Below are 8,740 nucleotides of genomic sequence, written 5' to 3'. Positions count from 1 at the left end.
GTGGGAGGGAGATGCACAGACTTGCGGAGTGGGGATGGGGATGTGGGGATGAAGGGAGACACACAGACTCTGGGAGTGGGGATGGGGCATTGGGGGGCGGGGAGACACAAAGGCTCTAGGAGTTGAGATGGGGCTATGGAGGGAGGGAGACTCACAGATCTTGGGAGTGGGGATGGTGGCGTGAGGGGAGATAAACACAGAGACTCTGGGAGTGGGGATGGGGGTGTTGGGGAGGGAGATGCACGGACTTGGGGCGTGGGGATGGGGTTGTGGGGATGAAGTGAGACACAGAGACTCTGGGAGTGGGGATGGGGTGTGCGGTGTTGGAGAAACTCGAAATCTGGGAACTGGAAATGGAGACGTGCAGAGAGAGAGGCCCTCAGTCCCTGGGAGTGTGATTGTGGTGTGGGGGGAAGCCATACAGATTCTGGTAACGGGGATTGGTGTGAGTTCGGGGGAGGGAGCCATGCAGATTCGGGGAGTGTAGTTTGGGTCGTGGGGTGAGAGACACATATCGACTCTGGGGAGTAGGGGTGGGGGTGTGAGGGGTAGGGAGACACACAGACTCTGGGAGTGGGTTGTGGTGTGGGATTTGGAGAAACTCAAACTCTTGGGACGGGGAATGGAGGCGTGGATGGCGGAAGACACACAGACTCTGGGAGTTGGAATGGTGGTGTGGGGAGGGAGAGGCACAGACTCTGGGGAGTGGGAATGGGGTGTGCTGTGTGGGAGAAACTGGAACTCTGGGGACTGGAAATGGGGACGTGGGGGGAGGGAGTCACTCAGACTGTGGGAGTGGGACTGTGGTGTTGGGGGGGGGAGGGAGACACGCAGAGCCTTGGGTGTGGGAATGAGGAGACATGCAGACTCCGTGAAGTGGGGAGGGGAATGTCGGGTGTAGGGAGACACACAGATTCTGGGGAGTGGGGATAAATTTTCTGGGGCTGTTTTCCCCGAAGAGTTGGAAGCTTAGGGGTGATCTTATAGAAGTTTGTAAAATAATGATGAACATGGACACGATAAATAGACAAGGGATTTTCCCTGGTGTTTGGGAGTCCCAAACTACTGGGCATAGATTTAAGGTGAGAGGGGTAAGATATAGAAGGGTCCTAAGGGAACAAGGTTTTACGCAGAGGGTGGTACGTGCATGGATTGAGCTGCCAGAGGAAATAGTGGAGGCTGGTCCAATTGCAACATTTAAAAAGAATCTCGGTGGTTACATGAGTACGAAGGTTTCAGAGAGATATGGGGTAAGTGCTGGCATATGGGGCGAATTAGGTTCAGATAACTGTTCAGCATGAATGAGTTGAACCGAAAAGTCTGGTTTAGAACTGCGTAACTCTATGACTTGATGACTCTAGTGAACAGTAGTCCCAGTCCACAGCGACAGGGATTGAACTCGGGTCTCATTATATTGTAAGGCAGCAGTGCTAACCACTGTGCCACCATGCCACCCAAAACGAAACTGACACCAACATGTTCATTCTAAAATATGAGAGACTTAACAAACAATCCAGGTCTTTTTCAAAATATAATTTCAGTTAGGTCACACTGCAAACTTTTGCGATAAATTCTGTGTCTTATGGTCTTATACTCTAAAACCACCCAATGAAGGAGCAGCTCTCCGAAAGCTAGTGCTTCCAAATGAACCTATTGGACTATAACCTGGTGTTGTGTGATTTTTAACCTTGTAAATCACAGTCCAACACCAGCATCTCCAAATCAAGGAGAGATTGAATTGCTGAAAAAGCACATCCAGTGATATAAGCTGACACGAGTTGGGTCATTACTGAGAGAAAGTCCAGCGTATTTTAGATAGAGTCTTGTATTCAACAAATAAAGGAACTATCTTAGCCCAGGAGAAGACATGGTGTATTAACTACAAACAGACAAAGACACCAGTATTTTAGAATATAATAGAAAAGTAATTTATAGTGTATGGAAATGCAAACAGAGACATGAATTTGTGTTTCTGTGTCCTTCCTAGCTAAATTAATTACGTCAAAAATCCCTGTGCGAAATGTCATTGTCACCTCATCGTCCCATCTGCAAACCTCGCTCGGTCCTTAATAAATTTTGTATTACCGTCTTCCTGGATCCCAATGGTTAGAAGGTTCGTGTGAGAGCAACTTGAGAAGCGGTTCATTGTTTACCAAGAGCTTAGTCAAAACTATAAATGAAAGCGGTCACAGGTCCAAACACTTCCACCTGCAAACTATCACTATGGATCTTCCTTGAGTCGAAAAAAAAACAACTGCCCATTTTGATCCATAATTTCTAAACTTTGCTGGCATGTCAGTTGTAAAGAACGTTTTCAAATAACTTTAAACGTGTAAATGGTTCACATCAATCGGATTAAAGTAACATCTCGTGTGTTACCCGGCAAAAAAAATAAACAAGTTGGTTCGCAGGAATTACTCTAAGCATGTCTACGATGGATTATTTTATCAAACAAAATAATTTCCAATGTTATGAGGGCTCATCTTTCTTCATTACAATGTTCTGAATTTTAAGTTGTGTCTACTGAGACATGAAACTGTCTGATCTGCCTAAATGTATGGAGTGTGCTTTTCAGTTTGTTAATTTAATTTATTGACCTTAGTTGAATAAACTTAAAAATCACACAGCTCCAGGTTTTAGTCCAACAAGTCTTATTTGGAAGCACTAGTTTTCGGAGCGCAGCTCCTTTATCAGATGGTTGTGGAGTATAAGATCGCAAGACACAGAATTTAAAGCAAAATTTTACAGTGTGATATAATTGAAATTATGTAATGAAAATACCTGGCTTGTTTGCTAAGTCTCTCATCTTTTAGAATGATCATATTGGTTTCAATGTTTTCATATGTAAATCGCCGAACTTTTCAAAGTTACATTCTCAAGTGAACTTTAACAATTGGTATCATGTCGGCCCAGATAATGCGGTTAAGGTGTGAGGTGCCCTGTGCGAGACTGTCCATGAGAGTGATTCTAATCTTTAAAAAAAAACTGATTCTCATCTTAAAAAATAACTGATTTACAGAATCTTACATGGATTCAGGCAATTTTTGAGCAAAATAAAATCTAATTCTGCAAGTACAACTTCAACTCACAAACTTCTTTGTGGTTGTGTCTGTGTGTGTGTGTCACGGAGGGGTGGAGAGTGTGCATATGTGTGTAAGTATGAGTGTGAGTGGAAAGGGGTATAAGTCTGTGAGTGGATGCATGTGAATGTGGGAGTGTACGTGTGACCGTATGAGAGAGAGCTTGTGTTATGAGAGAGCCCGTGTGATTAATAGACAACAGGCAATAGACAATAGGTGCAGGAGTAGGCAATTCTGCCCTTCGAGCCAGCATAACCATTCATTATGATCATGGCTGATCATCCTCAATCAGTATCCTGTTCTTGCCTTATCCCCATAACCTTGATTCCACTATCCTTAAGAGCTCTATCCAACTCTTTCTTGAAAGTATCCAGAGACTTGGCCTCCACAGCCTTCTGGGGCAGAGCATTCCATACACCCACCACTCTTTGGGTGAAGAAGATTCTCCTCAACTCTGTTCTAAGTGGCCTACCCCGTATTTTTAAACTGTGTCCTCTGGTTCGACTCACCCATCAGCGGAAACATGCTTCCTGCCTCCAGAGTGTCCAATCCTTTAATGATCTTATACATCTCAATCAGATCGCCTCTCAGTCTTCTAAACTCAACCGTATACAAGCCCAGTCGCTCCAATCCTTCAGCGCAAGATAGTCCCGCCGTTCTGGGAATTGACCTCGTGAACCCACGCTGCGCTCCCTCAATAGCCAGAATGTCTTTCCTCAAATTGTGTATCTGTAGGAATGTTTGATGGTCTGTAGGAGTGTGTGTGTACATATGTATCTGTGTGTGTGTGTGTGTGTGTCTGTGTCTGGGTGTGTATCTGGTTTTCTCTCTTTGTGTGTGTACATGGCAGGCACGCATGTGACTCATCCAACATTGTCTATCTCATACACTGTAGGCAAGGATGCTATGCGGCATAGTACTTTGGCGGGAATGAGCAGAAGCTACTGCAACATATGAATGGACACCACACAACAATTAACAGACAGGAGTGTTCCCTTCCAGACGGTGAACCCTTCAGTGGTCCAGGACATTCGACCTTGGATCTTCGTGTGATCGTCCTCCAAGGTGAACTCCGTGATGGGCACCAAAGCAAAGTGGCCAAGCAGAGGCTGATAGCCAAGTTCGGTACCTGTGAGGGATGGCCTCAAACGGGACTTTGGGTTCATGTCACACTACACACTGCACTACACACACACACTCATCACCTCTCCCATTCACACACTCACAAACAGACGTACACCCAGATAAAGACATGCACACACATACAGATGCATGCACATACACATACACAGCCACACACATTCCTAGACACACGCTCCTACATACACACACACAATCCTACAAATACACTCATGTGGGTCCTCTCATGCACAAGATCTCTCTCTCATACACTCACACTCACATGGTCAGACGTGCAGCCTCTCACAGAGTTATACCCCTTTACACTCACAATCACACACATACGCACACGCTCACACGAAGGCTCATAACCTCCCCCCATACACACACAAACACAAACACACACACACACACACACACAAGTAAATTTGTCGGGTGAACATGTACTTGCAGAATTACATTTTATTTTTCTCAAAAACTGCACGAATCTATGTTAGATTCTGTAAATTCTTTTTCTAGATCAGAATCAGTCTGAACATTGTGTCACAGACAGTCTCACAGAGGACACCTCACAACTTAAATGCATTATCTGGGCCGACATGACACTAATTGTTAAAGTTCACTTGAGAATGTAACTTTAAGAATGTCCTATGATTTACATATGAAAGAACTGAAACCAACATGTTCATTCTAAAAGATGAGAAACGTAAATTAAATATTTAACTGGATTGTCTTAATTTTCTCATCTTTTAGAATGAACATGTTGGTTTCAGTTCTTTCATATGTAAATCGCAGAACATTCTTAAAGTTACATTCACATTGTAAACTTTTGCTGCAAATTCTGTGTCTTACAATCTTGTACTCCACAACGACCTGATGAAGGAGCAGCGCTCCAAAAGATAGTGCTTCCAAATAAACCTGTTGAACTATAACCTGGTGTGGTGTAATTTTTCACTTTCTAACCCCAGTCCAACACCGGCATCCCCAAATCATTATTTGAATAAAGGGATGTTATGCCAGGCAGCATTTGGGATCATTAACTGGACTATTAATTTCCACATCACTAGACAGAGTGTCGGGTGGAGTTTATTGATTTGGGATATCATTGAAATGAAAGTTTGAAACATTTCCCGTATAAATCATATGAATTACAGCCTTCGAATTCAACAAAGTAGGAAGAGTGGACTTAGAGTAATAGAAATGTTTAATGACAGAGAGGGATCACTTTGCCCATCAGGCCTGTGCCACGTAAATACAGAAGCTCCCCACCTACACCCACTTCATAGTATATTATCCGTAACTCTTCAGGTCATAGCACATGAAGTATATAGCGAAGGTCATTTTTAATGATTTGAGTTTTCCCGCATCTACTATCCTTTCAGGTTGTGAATTTCCCGAATCTTCCCCGTGAGTTTGCTGTCTATCACTTGTGTCTAAGCACCTTAGTTATCGAACTCGCCACCGCCCCACCCCCTCCCCAGCCAAGCTAAGGAGGTTTTTCTCATCTATTTTATCCATGCATAACATTTGAGTGTTTCTTAAGAAAAATATCCCTCAACCTCCTCTGCTCCAAATGAACAGCTCCAGCTGAACCCGAATTTCGTTATTACTGCTTTCTTCCAGTCTCAGCAGCATCCTCCGAGACTCATTCGAAAACACTTCCATTCTGACAGTAATGAAGTGATCAGATGAGTGTGTGCGCCCACGAGTATGTCTGCATGGATGTCGTAATTTTTGTTTCAATTGTCATTGTTCTTCTGTTTTGTTTCATGAACGTTAAGTGATATTGTGTAAACTATCACTTCACCAGCAACTGTGGAAAGTACTTGTATTCACGTCAAAATATGATGCAAATAGTGCAAACGGCAATGCGGAGCCATTACAGTCGGGATCATTGTGTAAGGACAAATCCATTGTCCACACAGACATGATATCCAATGCTATTAAATACTGGCTTATGGGAAAACTGTAGGCAGAACTATATCATGATTCAAACAGTTGGTGCACCCTGAGAATCCTAATGACCCGTTTCTCATCGTCGTTTCTCGAGTTATTTTAACTCATCTTGACTTACTTATTAAATTTAAGTTAACATGAAAATTAATGCACACATTATCCCCCAGAAATGCTGACAACAATATCCCTTTTTTCAGTCAAGATCAGCAACATGAAATAAGAAAGTGAAAACAAAATATATTTATTTTACTTAATACTGACAATAACGTTTTCACAAAGGGCAAAGGGGAAGGTGTGGCGGCGTGAAGAAAGGGTATTCACTGTTCCCTGGTGTCTAATTGCGTTTGTGAACAAGAGGTGCACTTGTGAAGAGAAGAGAACTTTTTTTAAGGTGAGAGGAGAAAAATTTTAAAATGATATCAGCGGCAACTTTTACACAGAGAATGGTTCGTGCGAGGACTTATCTTCCAGAAGAAGAGTTCGATACGAATACTGTTATAACTTTTAAAAGACTTTTAGTTAAGTCCATGAATACGAGCTGTTTGGGAGTATATGGGCCAATACAGGTGGGATGAGTTTAATTTGGGATTATGGTTGCCCATGGACTGTTTGGACCGAAGGGTCTGTTTCTAAGAGATTTCTCTCCATGACTTCATGAACAGCTATCCATCTGTTTTTTTCTCAATTTTATAGAGTGCTGGAGTGATCCTCCAGTGAAAAGTTGATTTTTCGGTTGTGACTGAGACTCTGTGAGTATTTGTTTTAATGGGAGAAGGGACCCGTTCTCCAAGTTGCACAGCTGAAAATTAATATTTCCTGTAGCATTGCTGCTGAGTAGATTTATTTATGCCGAGGCACTGGTTATAGTTTGACGTTGGCTTTCTGGCAAGTGGTCAACAGTGAGACAAAATATCTTTGATCAACTGCAGAGACTCCAGATGCTTCCGGTAAATGAAACTGGAAGCTCGAGAACCATTTCTGCAGTCGGCTTAATTGCTGCCAACTACTGCATCTGGTAGATTAAAGGCAGTATGAATCAACTAAAACAAAATCTAACCAAACAAACTGTATTTTCCCGTTTACCCAAAATGGACACACTTCACTTGGCATTTCTTCTTTAACAAGGATGGCCACTCAACACAGCATTCACTGTGTGACAATCAGAAAACAGGAAATTGACTGCATGACAGACATTTATATTAACTCCGGCCGAACATCAGCCTAGTTAGTAAACCGTTTGTATTGAGGATTTTTAATGTTCTTGAATATGACGTTAATGGACCCAAACTCCCACATGGCACTAACATTTGTCATTTTCTCAAAGTAAGTTGATAAACTTGAATTGGCTTAAACTCGCATAACCAGTTGCACCATTCTGTGATTAATGCATCTCATTAAAACCGAGTGGGCCATTTATACATAGTGAGCACCGGTGCAGTGTAATGCATAGTTTTCGCTGATTTCTACTCGTTGAAAGTCCCGTGTCACAGTTACCAATGCGCGGAGAAATGTGCTGTTTATGACCTACATCCGTGGCAGTTATTGATGTAGTACTCTGTAACTTGCCAGACACTCCTGATGTACACAAACAGTTACCTGCAATGGTTTAGATGTTGAGAAATATTTTCAAACTTCTCACCAGCCTGATCCACTTTATTAGATTCTCTTTCAAAGGTTTACCTGAGTGTTACGTATCACTGTCAATTCCCTTTTTATTTCTCGGGCACACAGCTTTCCTTTACAATACGTTTTCAAATATTTATCTTGTGGTCGGTGCATGTTAAAAAAAGATACAAGGAGAGAGATTCTGTAATATGGTGAGGTTCTTCTAATCTCCGTATCCAAACAGTTTAGTGACATACACACACATTCTTAACATATTCATTTTAGACATGCTGGATATTAGCTTGCCTAAATTGAATTTAGAAACGCCAAATACAAATGATATCTTATTTTGTAATTTGAGAGAAACTTGAGTGGTTGCAGAAATAAAGTCAGTAATTGTATTGTCTGACAATGGTATTGAACTTAGTTTTAGCTTTTTCTGCTTGTGGTTGAATGTAGAATTAAAGGGAGTTAATTTCCAATTGAATATTCTATACATAATCACTTTGATCACGCTCTGTATTCAGTTGCATAAAGTGAATTTAGAAACTTCTGGTATGAGTTACAAGTTATTCGGAGACTTGGAGTGTCCAGAAAAAAGTATGGCCAGTTAATTATTTGGCTGATAATATCTTCGAACTTTGGTTTTAGTTTTATTTACTCGTGAATGCATGTTAAAATACAGAGAGCCAACTTCCAAATGAATTTGTTTTGTTGTTTTAAACAAAATATCTGAAAACTTCATCTGACAAATACTTCAAGCTGTTAAATTTCACTTTCCCCATTCAAAAAACACTTCCTAGCGGGCTATTCAGCAAAACAATATCCCAAGGTGTGTATATTTCCATGTTTAAGAATAATCTCGTGTAAATATGAACCTATCTGTCAGGGCTGTGCAAAGTGATACGAGGATCCAGTCTCAGCCTCCAGCAGGAAACCAACAGGCGGAACCTGTAAACCTGCCCCTTCTGATGACCATA

Source organism: Chiloscyllium plagiosum, unplaced genomic scaffold (assembly GCF_037043375.1).
Source record: "Chiloscyllium plagiosum isolate Xiang-an unplaced genomic scaffold, Cpla_swu_hap1 HiC_scaffold_53Y, whole genome shotgun sequence".
NCBI lineage: Eukaryota > Metazoa > Chordata > Chondrichthyes > Orectolobiformes > Hemiscylliidae > Chiloscyllium > Chiloscyllium plagiosum.
Note: the sequence above shows the minus strand (reverse complement) of the source record.